This window comes from Benincasa hispida, chromosome 11 (genome assembly GCF_027475165.1).
Source record: "Benincasa hispida cultivar pf3 chromosome 11, pf3_genome.v1.1, whole genome shotgun sequence".
NCBI lineage: Eukaryota > Viridiplantae > Streptophyta > Magnoliopsida > Cucurbitales > Cucurbitaceae > Benincasa > Benincasa hispida.
In genome coordinates, this window is record NC_143488.1 from 83,713,134 (window position 1) to 83,728,956 (window position 15,823).

The window sequence follows — 15,823 nt, forward strand, 5'->3', positions numbered from 1 at the left end:
TTTGGAAAGTTTACCTGAATGTTTTCTACAATTCTGGAGCAATGTTGTTATGAACATGATTAACTACATCGTGACCACCTTGTTCAACAAGCTATAGATATACCAATCCTTAACAAAAGTCAAGGAATAGAAGGGTGAGCCAAAGTTTATACCCTTTTCTTCCGGCACCAAAAAGTGGAAGAGGAAAAAGAAGGGAGGTTAGGGGAAGGCTAACTCACCAGCTGTTGCTCAAAAGAGCAAGAAGGCTAAGCTAAAGAGGGAATATCTTTCCATTGCAACCAACAGGGACATTGGAATAGAAATTGTCCCAAATACTTGTCAGAGAAGAAAAAAGGTGAAGCAAGGTAAATACGATTTATTTGTAGTGGAAACTTGCTTAGTGGAGAATGACGATTCGACCTATATAATAGATTTGGGGTCCATTGATCACGTTCGTTCTTCATTTTAGGGAATTGATTCCTGGCGGCTCGTGAGATGACAATGCGTGTTGACACTGAGCACGTCGTTTCATTGAAGGCAGTAAGAGGGCTCCGGCTTACTTTACAAAAATCTTATATTTTATTAGAAAATGTTTTTGTAGTTCCTTATTTAAAAAGGAACTTAATTTCTATAAAGTGTTTACTTGAAAAACAATATACTGTACATTTTTCTGTAAATAAAGTGTTTATTTGCAAAAATGGTATTGAGCTTTATTCTGTTAAGCTGGAAGATAATCTTTATGTGCTAAGACCGTTAGCAACAAAAGTCCTCCCAAATATTGTACTGTTTAAAACTATGGTAACTCGAAATAAAAGACAAAAAATTTCTCTAAAAGAAAATGTTCATCTTTTGCACCTAATATTAGGAAACATAAATCTCAATATGATTGAGAGATTGGTTAATAATAGATTTCTAAGTGAGTTAGAAGAAAAATTTTTACCTGTATGTGAGTCATGCCTTGAAGGCAAAATGACAAAGAGATCTTTTACTAGAAAATGCCTCCGAGCAAAAGAGCCCTTCGAACTTGTACAATTGGACCTATGTGGTCCTATGAATGTTAAGGAAAGAGAGGGGTTTGAATATTTCATCACCTTTACTGGTGATTATTCAAGGTATGGGTATGTTTATTCAATGCAACATAAATCTGAAGCCTTTGAAAAATTCAAGAAGTACAAGGCTAAAGTTAAAATGCATCAAGTAAAACAATTAAAACATTTTGATTTGATTGAGGTGGAGAGTATATGGATTTAAAACTTTAAGACTACTTGACCGAACATGGAATTGTATCCCAACTCTTAGCACCTGGTACACCTCATCAGAATGGTGTATCATAAAGGAGAAATCAAACCCTATTGGATATGGTTGGGTTTATGATGAGTTACACTTCCTTACTTGACTCGTTTTCGGGTTATGTGGTCTTGCCTTTTTGGTGTCGCCCCCAAAAGACTGAAAATCAAAAGAAAATTTATAATACTAAACTACTTCTACCACTACAAAGACGTAACAATAGTGGTAAGTACGGGTCGATCCGCAGGGAAGCGCTATTTGTTTCGTTAAGCCAATTTCCTAACTAGAGCGGTAAATGGAGGGTTTTGGTGTGAGAGAGATAAACATGCAAGAAATTGAAATAAAAGAGATAAATATAAACTACGATTAGTCTATCTAGTTTCTAGAGCCATTCAATAGAATTTCCATCCTCGAATTATGTGACTTAAACATGCAACTAATTCATGCGTGCATAACAACTCGCTCGATGCGATCTAACTAGCCTCTACAAAGACAGAAAACTAGCAAAGACCAAACCTAGGGAGCGTCCTAGGCATTAATTAAGGTCGGAAAGGCCATACCCCAACAAATCTACATGCTTCTAAATCCTATTGGATTCGTTAACATCCATATAGAATTAAAAACACATGCATTCTGTTCAAGGATCTATTGTATCGATTAATTTTCAAGAAAGCCATATTCAATTAATCAAATTATCTTCAAACCTAGCAATTCATGCATCCTTGGAATAGCCATCAAATGCACAATTAACTAATGCTACTTAATTTATTTTAGCTAGACAATTGGGTAAGAACTGTTGGAAATGTTCTAAAACTCGTAGTTCGTAAATATTGGAAACATATTCTATTTAATCAATAAAATTATTATCGAGTTGTTCATTCAATAAAATGTTATTGAGATTGCATTTTGTTATAAAATCCAATAAACAAATCTATGACTATAATATGAATACTTTAACTTTATGTAGAGACATAAATGTGGATCAAGTTTTAGTATATAGCCAAAATGGTCTATAAGTATATGGATGAGATTGGGTACCTCATCCTGGCGATACTATTGGATGCGGCCCACTTTGTATACTGATACAAATAATGTGATCCCAAAATCATTTATTTAGAGACATGCGAGTGGAGACATCCTATGCAAAGGATGTTTATATAAGATTGAACCACGAAATAGTCACTTTTCTTTATAACGACTGTTTACTATTAAAACTGACTATTTTAAATTTGATAACCTAGTGTAACTCGACCTTAATCTCAAGCTAACTATGAACTCCTATTTATTCGTGATTATCCTTTGATCTGTATAAGTGAGAGTAGTTCAACAACACTGCTCAATAAGCCTCCCATTTTAGGGATAAGACTGGATAGATAGCTGGGGTAGTCCAGCAAGATATAATTCACTCCTACCTAACTTAGGGTTAGCAGATAGGTTGTTCCCTTAAGTACTGACTCCTAGTTTTTAACAAAGGGACCTCGCCCTCTCATGGCCGAGAGGGATATAGTTTATTAATTGGACTATAAACCAATTGTTTAATAGAGGATCAGTGAAACTTAAGAAGCAAGATGTATTTATAGGGGTAAAATGATAATTTTGACCTAGGTTTAAATACGAATGATCTATGAAGGATCGACTTACTAATTATGGTTAAAATAGATAGAAATATATCTACAGTGAGGAGAGTGCAACTATCGAGTTATAGTGATGTGTCTCGGTAGTTAACAAATATTGATTAATTTTCTTTAAATAGTTTAGCCGATTGATCTTAAATCATTGGAGCTCATGATCTGTCGGTCCGTAAGGTCCCTCTACTAGCTCGTAAAATTGTACCTTGGATTAGTGAATTGATAAATTTGAAATGTTCAAAATCAAAATTAGGGTTTTGAATTTGAAGTGTTCAAATTCAATTTAGGGTTTTTTTAAATTATATTTGCTATAAATAAGCATTTAAATTTATCAAAATTAAACGTAAATTAGAGAGTATACAATATTTAAATGATACAAACAGCAGGACAGTTCGTAGGACGGCGTGGTGAAGATCCGCACGCCCATCTACGAAGCTTCATTAAAATTTGCAACACTTTTGTGTTCCCTAATATTTCCCTAGAAGAGGTTCGACTCATGTTATTTCTATTTTCACTATGTGATAAAGCATGAAAATAGGCTTACTCTCTCGAACCAGGAGATATAACGTCGTGGGAGTAAGTTGTGGAAGAGTTTATGAAGAAGTATTTCCCTCCCATGGAGAATGCCAGAAGGAGGAAATTGATCACCAATTTTGAACAAGAAAAAGATGAATCGCTCAGTGATGCATGGGCGAGATTCAAGAGACTAGTACGCGACTGCCCACACAGTGGATTAACAGATTTCCTCCAAATGGAGATTTTTATATCATAGACTCAACTCTGCATTACAAACAGCTGCCAATGCGGCAGCAGCAGCAGGTCTGCTGGACAAAACATATGATGAAGCAAAGAATATTCTTGATCGCATCTCGAAAAACCACAAAGATTGGCAAGAAATCGATCAAATAACAAAACCCAGAGAAGGAAATGCGAGTAATGGTGCCATCGCATCATCAAAAAATCATATGAATGCGATGATAAACTTGTTGCAAGGCATCACAATAAATAATTCAGGAACTTGAAATGGGCAAGTCAATGCGCTAGAGAAAACAAGCACTAGTTGTTTCGTATGTGAAGAATCGCATTCTTTTGAGGAATGCCCGTGAAATCCTCAATCAGTTTACTTTGTCAAAAACAATCCTTTTTCAAACACTTACAACCCGGGGTGGCGAAATCACCCTATTTTTTCTTGGAAGAACAACCAACAGTAAGACAATCAGCCTGTGGCTCAGAAAGAGGGACCGCCAGGGTTTTTCCATAAAACTAATGGACAACAGCAAGCTAGTAGCTTTCAAACACCATCCTCATCATCCCTGGAAAACTTGTTGAAGCAATACATCGAAAAGAATGAAACAATCCTTCAAAACCAAGCTACATCCATCCGCAATTTGGAAATTCAAATAGGACAAATTGCAGGAGAGCTAAAGAACAAACCCCAAGGGATATTGCCTAGCTCAACCGAGCTTCAACACAATCCAGGAAATACAGGGAAAGAACACTGCCAAGCAATCACCCTAAGGAGTAAAAAAACGGCGATAGAAGTCAGAAAGGAGCCTCACAAGACCGAGTCAAAGGAGCAACCTATGATTGAATCAAAGAAACCTGTATCGCAGACTGAATCAAAGGAGTCCGAAACTAGGGAACCAGAAGATGCAATCACCACTAAGCCTCCAGACCATGAAACATTCAAAGTACAGCTACCTTCATTTCCTCAAAGATTGAAAAAGAAACATAACGATGAAAGCCAGTATCAGCACTTCTTGGAAATATTGAAACGATTGCACATCAATGTTCCTTTCATAGAAGTTGTAAAGCAGATGCTAGTGTATGCGAAATTTTTTAAAGACATTGTCTTGAAGAAGAGAAGCACGTGAAGATTTGCCATGGTGGCATTGACACAAGGATCCAATACTATAATCCCACCAAAGATGTGCGACCTAGGTAGTTTCACAATACCCTGCTCAATAGGAGGAATCTATATTGGTCAAGCATTATGCGATCTTAGGGCAAGCATAAACTTAATGCCCCTTTCAATCTTCAAAAGATTGAATGTAGGACAGCTAACACCCACAATAGTGACTCTTCAACTCACTGATAGATCCCTTGTGCACCCTCAAGGGAAATTAAAGGATGTCTTGGTAACAATAGACCGATTCATTCTACCTACAGACTTCATTATCTTAGATTATGAGGCAGATAAAGATGTTCCAATCATATTGGGACAACCATTCTTGTCTACTGGCCATGCTCAAATAGATGTGCACAAGGGAGAAATCACAATGAGCATCAACGATAAAAAGCTCAAGTTCAATATTATCAAGGCAATGAAGTTCCCAGATGAGGAAGGCTTATCAGATTCCGATGATGAACACACTTGCGCTAAAAATTGGGAGTCCGGGGAAGAGAATGAAGAAATAGAGGATGCGACAGAATCCATAGAGACTTGCCATGCAATAATAGAGATATTGAAGAATGAGGAAATGCTGATTTGGATGAAGAAAGAAAAGCACAGAAGCCCTCTTTAGAGCATTCACTTACACTAGAACTAAAAACTCTACAAACCCACTTGAAGTATGTATTTCTCGGTCAAAATGAAACCTTACCAGTCATCATCATATCCTCTGCGTTACTTGAACAAAAAAAAATTGTGTTGCTCAGTGTTCTAAAGAAATATATTAGAGCAATTGGATGGACTCTCACAGACATCAGAGGTATTAGCCCGACGTATCGCATGCATCGAATCCAGCGTGAAGAAAATCAGAAGGGCTCGATAAAACCTCAACGCAGACTGAACCCTGCGATGAAGGAGGTTGTCAAAAAAGAAATCATCAAATGGTTAGATGTCGGCATTATCTACCCTATCGCAGATAGCACGTGGGTCAGCCCCGTGCAGTGTGTTCCCAAAAAGGGTGGGATGATACTAATTCCTAATGTAAAAAATGAATTAATCCCCATGAGGACCGTCACGGGTTGGCGGATTTGTATGGACTATAGGAAACTCAATGCGGCGACAAAGAAAGATCATTTCCCCTTGCCTTTCATTGATCAAATGCTCGACCGATTATGGGAATGATTATTTCTGCTTCCTTGATGGGTACTCAGCTATAACCAAATTATGATCGCACCAGAGGATCAAGAAAAGACCACGTTCACATGTCCATATGAAACGTTCACCTTTCGTCGCATGCCTTTTGGATTATGCAATGCTCCCAGTACGTTTCAAATGTGTATGATGGCTATCTTCTCCGATACCTTGAAGACTCGGTTGAAATCTTTATGGATGATTTCTCAGTCTATGGGCAAACATATGAAATCTGTTTGCAAAACCTAGAGAGAATACTGAAAAGATGTGAAGAAACTAATATGGTATTGAACTCGGAAAAGTGTCATTTTATGCTCAAAGAAAGAATTGTGCTCGGGTATAAGGTTTCAAGGAATGGGTTAGAGGTGGACAAAGAAAAAATTGAAGCTATAGAAAGCTTCCACCTTCAGCGAATGTGAAAGCTTTGAGGAGTTTCCTAGGATGCGGGGTTTTACAGAAGGTTTGTGAGGGACTTTTCCAAAATTGCTCGACCTTTGAATGCGTCGTTGGAAGCTGATACACCCTTTGATTTTGATTCACATTAGCTCATTGCATTCAAAACACTAAAGGACGCTTTGACTACAGTGCCAATTCTGATTGCACCTGATTGGACAAAGCCATTCGAACTGATGTGCGATGCCAGCGGATATGCGATGGGGGCAGTCTTGGCACAAAAAGTAAAGACAATGTTACACCCTATCACATATGCTAGCAGAACATTAAACTCCACGCAGGCGAATTACACCACCACCAAGAAGGAACTTTTAGCGGTAATTTTTGTGATTGAAAAATTCAAACCTTACTTGTTGGGGTCAAAAGCAATAGTCCACACAGACCACTCTGTGATAAGATATTTGATGATCAAAAAAGATGCGAAGCCTAGACTAATCCGATGGTTCTCTTACTCCAAGAATTTAATATGGAAATAATCGACCGAAAGGGAACAGAGAACCAAGTCGCTAACCATTTATCGCAATTAGAGAATCCAGAAGTGGATCGCATCCAGTCGGAGGTGAATGCCTCATTTCCTGATGACCAGTTGCTTAAAATTGAAGAACTACCCTGGTATGCAAATATTGTCAACTTCTTGGTCTGCAAAAAATTCCCTAAAAATTACACATCCCATCAAAAGAAAAGGTTCATTCATTAATGTAAATTTTACTATTGGGACAACCCGAATCTCTACAAAAGGGGACCAGACTAGATATTGAGACTCTGTGTTCCAGAAACTGCTTTGCATCGCATATTGTTTCAATGTCCTTAATCACTCTATGGAGGGCATTTCGGAGGACAGCGCACAGTAGCGAAAGTTTTGCAATGTGGGTATTACTGGCCTACTCTGTTTAAGGATGCACGAGAATACTCCATGAAATGCGATAAGTGCCAACGCACTCGAAGCATTTCAGAAAAAAATGTGATGCCAATGAACATCATTTTAGAAGTGGAGCTATTCGACATCTGGGGAATAGATTTCATGGGACCATTTCCATCGTCAAATGGTCATAAATACATTCTATTGGCTGTCGATTATGTTTCCAAATGGATTGAAGTTGTTTCATGCATTGCAAACAATGCGGCAACAGTCTCTAATTTCTTGCAGAAAAACATCTTCACTCGTTTTAGCACCCCACGTGCCATAATAAGTGACGAAGGGACCCACTTTGTGAATCGCATTGTTAGTAAACTATTGATCAAATATTATGTCCACCATAAGATCGCCACCGCATATCACCCCCAAATAAAGGGGCAAGCAGAGGTTTCTAACAGAGAAATCAAGTCGATCTTAGAGAAGGTGGTGAACCCATCGCGGAAAGATTGGACCATGAAACTGGATGATGCCTTGTGGGCATATCGAACTGCTTATAAGACACCCATAGGCATGTGATAACGGGTAGAAATACAGATTATTACAGTGCAAATAAGTAAAACAATGAGAGAATGCAACGGTAAAAATAAGCAATATCATGTCCAAAAGGGCTAAACTGAGGAAATTGCGATCGCATGCACCCATCGCATAAAAACAGTTAATTTACTTATTTTGTGCAGGAAATAGGCGTTGGCGCAAGTAAAATTGCGATTCAAGGTGACAACACAATAAACCATGATGGGACGGAAAGCTGATGACGGTCGAATCCGAATTTAGTTGACAAGCCGTTAAAGCCACACTGTAGCAAGTACACTCAACTTTTGGTGACCATTAATCAGCGCATCAGAGCAGAAGATTTATGAACGCCCATCATTGCAATCATTAGAGAGAAAGGTTGCTTCATCTTGAGCTCTATAAATACCGAAGGCCACCATTGTAATGAAAAAAAAAAGAGATAGCATAGAGAGAACAGGTTAGAGAGTCGTTAGTCTGTTCACGTACATACTTAGAGTTAGAAGACGGAGACGAGCTAAGAGACGAAGAAGCCGAGAGATCATTCCTGGACAGATCGAGAGACTTTCGAAAAGCGCTACAAAGAGAGAAAGGGCTAACACTTGCAAAAGCAAGAATATTCATCTGGACAGAGTTGGAGTGAAAAAGACAGTGTAAAAGGCCACGGGAAGCAAGATATTACATACCGAGCTTCTTATCTCTAAATTCCATTATTATTTTGTATTCAGCACTTTATTTATAATTATTTATAGAAATTGGAATTCTCATTTCAATCTATGTTTAATCTCTCCACAATTCGCATGAGTAGCTAAATTTTCGAATGGGTTGAGAAATACTTAGCTAGCATGACCTAAGATTTACATTTTATGTGATCATCTTGTCTTATGTATGCGTCATTCAACCTTTAGAGATACTTGAGAGGGTCATCTAAAGATAGAATCTAGACTTGAGAGAGTCAGATTAGAATCTAGGCTTGAGAGAGTTAGATTAGAACCATAAGCAAGAAATAGAAACTTAGACATAAGTTCTATCGCTATTTACACATCACATGCACCCTAGAAATAGGATATGATAGTATGCGACCACCTTGTTTTTGTGTGCATCATGCATCATCGCATAGACAAGAATAGAGGCTTAGACATAAGTCCTATCGAATTTTTCGTATACATCGCATATGTCCTAGAAATAGGAATTATGGAATTTTCATTGAGAGATGACATGTTGTTGTTTGTGGGTAGCATGATCGCATAACTTGTACGTAATCTTAAGAAGTGTTAGCTAAACCCCTTCTCAACCCATTCACCGCATACTCATTGTAACTCTCGATTTCATCAACTCTTCGTTCGAACTCTGTCGCATAGGAAATATTCTTTTTCAAAACACCATCCAACTTATTTGTTTTTACCACCGCAAGAGAATCAAAATAGTTGTCACATATTTACTCAGTAGTCCCTGTATTCGACCTTGGAATTACCAGGAAACCTAGTGAGGCTTACACTTAGGTCTTATTAGGAAAACTTGCATCTGCAACACATCACCGTAAACTCACACCATAATCGCATCAAAATTTACAATGCATCAGCATGTCACCATATGCGTTGGTATTTGGAAAGGCTTGTCATCTGTCGTTGGAACTAGAATATAAGGCGATGTAGGTAGTTAAGAAACTTAACTTTAATCTTAAGGCTATAGGAGAAGAGAGAAAAATTCAGCTACTAGAGTTGGACGAGTGGAGATTACAGGCGTATGAGAATTCCAAAGTTTACAAAGAACGCGCCAATCGATGGCATGATAAGCTCTTTGCGAGAAAAACCTCAAGGCAGGTCAAAGGGTATTACTATTTAACTCTAGGTTGTGTCTCTTTTTTGGAAAACTAAAGTCGCGTTGGTCCGAGCCTTTCATAATCAAGGAAGTATTCCCACATGGAGCGGTGGAATTGACCGACGAAGATAGGACCAACGCATTTAAAGTGAATGGACAAAGAGTAAAGTATCATGGAGGAGATTTCTAACGTGAGAAAACCTCCATTGACTTGGATAAGCCAAAATAAAGAAGAAACACTCAGTCCCTGCGATGATAAACGGCATACATTCATTTGGGACGAAGTATATCCTTTTGAGTATCCTTTTTGTTTTTCTTTCAAGAATCTATTTTACATTCTGCATATTTACTACTATTTATGATTGTCAACTTTTTGTTTCGTACTTCTAATCTTTTTGGTTTCATCATTTTGATCGCAATAAACGAATGCGATGGGCTTAAAACATGCGATTGGTTGAGCTTAATATATATATATATATATATATATAAAGGCCATCGTAATCACAAAATCAACGCATCAAGTTTTTGAAGCCCATCACAATCACAATATCAACTCATCTCAGGAAAGGATGCGATCACAATGATGTAGGCGAAAAATTAAATTTGGGGGTTGTGTTCTTCCTTGCCTCATCTTGTTTAAATTTTTGTACTTCTCACTTTCAAATTAATATTGTTGAATTCTACTATCGCATTCTCTCTCGTTTGGCTCAATTATGAATTTTTTATTACTTAATTTGGTATCCGCATTCATCCTTTGCCCATTATGACTTCAATGATGAAATATATGCTTCTTTTCTTATCACATGAACTAGCATCAGATTAATTTCAAGACAATCGATACACAAAAAATTTCTAAAATTTAGTGGTCTACCAGCTTTACTTCAAAACTATTTTTTACAAAATTTTTTGAGTCCATCGCATGAATTATTTCGTCTTCAGCTATGAGGACATTGCTGCATGTTAAATTTGGGGGGGGGGGTGTGTTATTTTCATAATTTCATTTAAAAAAAAAATTACATTGAGATCGGATCCCGCTCGTAGTTGGATGTCTGCATAACACCCGTGGAGGCAAGCCAAAACGAAGGTGGGGATCGTGATCAACGCAGAAGCTAAGTGATCGCAACTCCGCCGCCAAATAAAGAGATAGACATGAGTTTTGACTAAAAAGAGCGTCTCGCTCATAGTTGGATGTCTGCATGACACCCGTGGGGGCAAGCTGAAACGAAGGCTGGGCACTCAAATCAGCACAAGATCACAAAATGAATATCTGAATCATGCAAAGGCCGAAACTGCTTGAACACCCCGGTTTGATAAAATTTGAAATAAATCATGCCATGTCCTGGGAAGTGAGTAAAGATTCTGTTGAAGATTAAGCTCGCGGTCCCTAAAGGTTAGAAATATTTTAGGAAGAGATTAGGATAGAAATTAATAAGGCATTGGTTCAGCGATTTGAATAAGGCACCATGAGAAGCCTAGGCAGGGTGAAGGCGATTGAAATTTTGAGAAATCTTTAGTTTATGCTTGAGGACATGCATTGTTTTAAATTTGGGGGTGTGATAACTGGTAGAAATACAAGTTATTAAAACTCAAATTATTAAAGCAATAGAAGATAGCGATGGTAAAACAGGCAAAATTACGATTGAATGCAACAAACTAAAAGAAAACTGCGATCGCCAACGCTCATCGCATAAAAATAGTTAAATTACATTATTCTGTGCGCGACGTCGCGCTTGAGTTTGCGATCCAAGGACACAATGTGATGGCGCGTTTGAGTTTGCGATCCAAGGGTACCTCGAAGATGATTGCATAAAGACCTTACATAAAGGTGACAGTATAATGAAACATGATGGGACGTAAAGCTGATAACGGTCAATTCGAAAATACAGTTGACGGTCGTTGAAAGACCATACCGTTGCAAATACATTGAATTCCGGTGAATATCAGATGGCGCAACAGGGTATGGAAGTTAATGCTGCCCATCCACACAATCATTAGAAGTCTATAAATACCCAATGCTACCAAACCAGGAAAAAAAAAAAAAAAAAAGCGCGCAAGGAGGCAAGGCGAAGTCAAGGGAAGGGAATTCTTAAGAAGAAATTAATTTTCAGAGAGATCGAGAAGCTATCGGAAATGGCACGAAGGAGAGACACCCAACCCTTGCGAAAGCAAGATTCTACAATTCGGGAAAGAGTTGAAGTGATAAGAGTAGTGTAAAAAGCCAGAGGAAGCAAGACATTGTTTACCTGGCTTGATACTTCTTACACCATTTATTGTTTTGTACTCAAACACTTTATTTGCAAAAATGGAAACTTCATTTCAATTTATGTTCAGTCTCTCCCCACCATGCATGAGTAACTAAATTTGTGAATGGGTTGAGAAGTACTTAGCTGGCATGACTTAAGCAATGCACTTTATGTGATCATCTTGTCTTATGTATGCTTCATTCATCATTTGGAGTACTTGAGATAGTAGTCTAAAGACAGAATCTAGGCTTGAGAGAGTCAGATTAAATCGCATAAGCAAGAGTAGAGACTTAGAAATAAGTTCTATCTGCTACATTCCATACACATTGCATGCATCCTAGAAATAGAAAATGTGGCATTATGCATTGAGAAATGTAGAGCATAATACTTGTGTATAACATGATCGCATGACTTGTACTAAATCTTAAGAAATGCTAGCTAAATCTCTTCTCAACCCCTTCATCGCATACTTGTTACAACACCACCCTTTCATCGCTTTGCATTTAATTCCATCGCATTAGAAAATCTAAGTTAAATCACCATCGCAATAGGATCAGAGAGTCCACCGCATATATATTTAGTAATCCCTACGTTCGACCCTGGACTTACCAAGACCCTAAGAAGGCTTATACTTTGGCTTTGTTAGGAAAACTTACATAATCATCGCATCCACACATCCTTACATTGCATGATAAATCAACGCATCAATACGCGTCTAATGATGATTTCTCTTCTCTCACTCATGATTATGCTGATAGAGTGCATTAAATTCCATACCCTGATGTGCCGCCTGAAACACATCAAAAGTTCATTGGATCTTCACCGAATCAGCTACCAACTCAATCTGAGATTTGACTTCCACCACCCATGTCATATCATGCTTCATTGCCTAAGGTTGTTGCATTAACTGGTTATGCAATCGTGCTTTTATTTCTGATATTTCTTGTTTGATCGCATCAGCGGGCAATCTGCATTAAAATAGCGACATTAGCTCAAAATTTAGATACATCAGGCATTGGAGATGTATGAATGCATATTGTGATTACTTTATAAATTATTTAGCAAAAATGTTGCACTTTCAAAACTTTCTTCTTTATGCTTTTAGATGAGAGAGATAAAATAAATTGTATTTCTACAAATTATCACATCCCTAAATTTAAAACATGCTTTTCCTCAAGAATATACTCAGGATTTCTTAAAGATTCGATCACCTTGATTAGTCTAATAGACCCCTCAAAGTGATTTACTCAGATTACTAGATTAGAACCTTCTTGAGTTTTATTCCATTTCTTTCTGAAATTATTTCCAAACTTGAGAAGCCGCAAGCTTAATCGCCAATGCATAGGCTGTATAGCACCAACGCATAGGCTGCATCCATCACATCCAACGCGTCCAACACGTCCATCACGTCCAACGCGTCCAACCCGTCCATCACGTCCATCGTCACATGCCTCCCTTGCCACATGCCATCCATCGACGCATGCCTCGCACCGTGTTATCGCATGCCCTCGCACCGCATGCCTTCGGCTACTTACCAACGCATCATAGCTTTCACTTATGCATTCACCCTTGGTACCAATGTATTGCTTATCCTTGCCCTCAACACTTAGCCTCTATAAGCCTTGATTGCTACACATGCAACCTCATGTGTTCCCTCTTCTCCCTCAATGCATGTCTACACTATTCTTCCATACTTAACCAAATTTCCATTTGTAATATTATCTAAACTCACACATCTAAGTATTTCTAATACTTAGAATTTTCTTCCTCCATCTTCCTACTTTTTTTATCTTCTTTCATAATTTTATTTAACACACTTGTTGCTTACTTTTGTAGGAAAATAGAGTACGGGGTTGACAATTACCTCCCCCTTACAGAAATTTCGTCCTCGAAATTTGCTCGGACTTACTTATAAGTAAAGTTTCACAACACCCTTTGGTCGTAATAATTTACAACCTTCTTCTTCTTTTCTTTTACTACACTTTCGCTGCGCTACTCTGATATTAACTTTGTTCATACCAAGTGATACTAATATGTATGAACAACTTGGTCATAATAATGCACTGTACTTGTTACATCATTTGATGACCCTTCCATTCTTTACTTAGTCATAGCATCTACTTTTTACTAGGGTGGTCTTTCCCCTCTCCTAGCAATACCACCGGAACATTCTTTTCAGTTGTCATACCTCTGAATTATTTGCTAGCTATGGAATCATTATTCATGTCAGCTAAACTTCCCGACCTAACTGCAGGCACTCTTCTTAACATGTCTTATCTACCCATACTTAGGAGAAGACATTCATTCTATTATAACATTTCCCGTCTATGGCTTACTATACCACATACATAAGTTTTCTTAACTGTACCAGTCTTTAGCTTAGTCTCAATTCAAACTTCGAGCTATTATCCGGAACATCAGCAGGTCTGAACCTTTTCCTTTTTACCTTCTGCTGGCCATATTGTTCCTTATTTTATACTCAACGTGTCCCTGGTACATTTCAAGCTCATTTTTGCTCATCTTTTCTCTGAATTCACTAGAATAGATTTCACATTTGCCACCAACCTCTAAGCAAATTTGTTAAATATTCTATTTTTAGTGAGAAGTTCATGTTTACCTGCGTGACTTTCGACTTCCCTTTTTGAAGTCTTCCTTCCTGAGTCACTGAAACTTTATCTTTCACTTACTAGAATCTCCGTTCTTTCGAATCTCAGAGCTTCTAAAGGTAGGGTCAGAGTTCTCGTTGTCAGTCTGTCTACTCTACTTGCCACTCTTACTTGACATCTTCCTTTTACTTAGGTAGTACACAGGCTAAGAAGTTAGGATTCAAACTTATATATATAAACTTTTCCCTTTTCTTCCCAAAATCTTTTGCTTTGATACCAACTTGTCACACCCCGCTCCAGATTATCCTCTTAACCTGGATGGAATGGTGACTGTAGCAGTTATCAACCCTTTTGCTGGCACTTACTGCCCATCTAACCTGTTAAACATTCTTAAACCCTTAAAATGTACATATCATGAATACACTGAACAATTAATTCAAAACTTAACACATTTTCATTACAGGGTTTTGCAGCATTGTTCATAAAGATTCTTACAATTTAGTGAACCCCAACAAAAATACTAGTCACTAAACAGACACATGTGTACTAACTAACTACAGGTCTTCAATTAAGCTTCCTTCAACCTAACTCTTTAAGTGGCAGAGTAGCAGCAACGAACTCTTTTGGGAACTGACCGCTACCTGAAAGGAAAGACATTTGTAAACATGAGCTAAAAGCCCAGTGAGTGACTAACATTTAAACATAATGTTCATATATAAATTTCATATTTAGACTGAAAGCTTTTACTGAACTATAAACTTGGAAACTTTTATTCATGTCATCATTAACATCACATAACATTTTCTTACTATCCTAGACTATAACTTAGTCAATTTGTCTAAAGTGGCCCTTTTGCTCACTCCTATCATTCTTTACCATATTACAACTTAACTAGGAAGGAACCCTTTTTGTTCTCTTCCTACAATCATAACTTACATTCTTAGTTGAGAGAGAATCTTTACTCAACCCCTCAACATCCTCAATTCATGGCTAAATTGGAGTGTTCTCGACACTACCAATAACAACTTTTACTTACATTGTACAATTCTAGTTTAAGTACCGTCATACCTTAGGTACTATTGCTCAGATACCTTTTCCATGTCCTTCAGTATCGAGCTGCTCGGATACCTTCTCCATGTCCTTCAGTATCGAGCCATTCAAGTTCTAGGACAAAGCTTCAGTACCTTCTCCATGTACTTCATTACTGAGCTATTCATTTTCTAGTCCAAGCTTCAGTACCTTCTTCGTGTACCTCAGTACTGAGCTATTTATACTTACTTGCATATTCTCATCTCTTA

The 15,823-nt window shown here is 37.8% G+C and overlaps 1 non-coding gene across 1 annotated transcript; it reads right to left on the reverse strand.

Annotated features, from left to right (window-relative positions):
• Nucleotides 1–3,522: 3,522 nt before the first annotated feature.
• Nucleotides 3,523–3,629, reverse strand: LOC150032967 (small nucleolar RNA R71). Its single transcript, XR_016524954.1, has one exon. It is a non-coding gene; the product is annotated as a small nucleolar RNA R71 (small nucleolar RNA).
• Nucleotides 3,630–15,823: the final 12,194 nt, after the last annotated feature.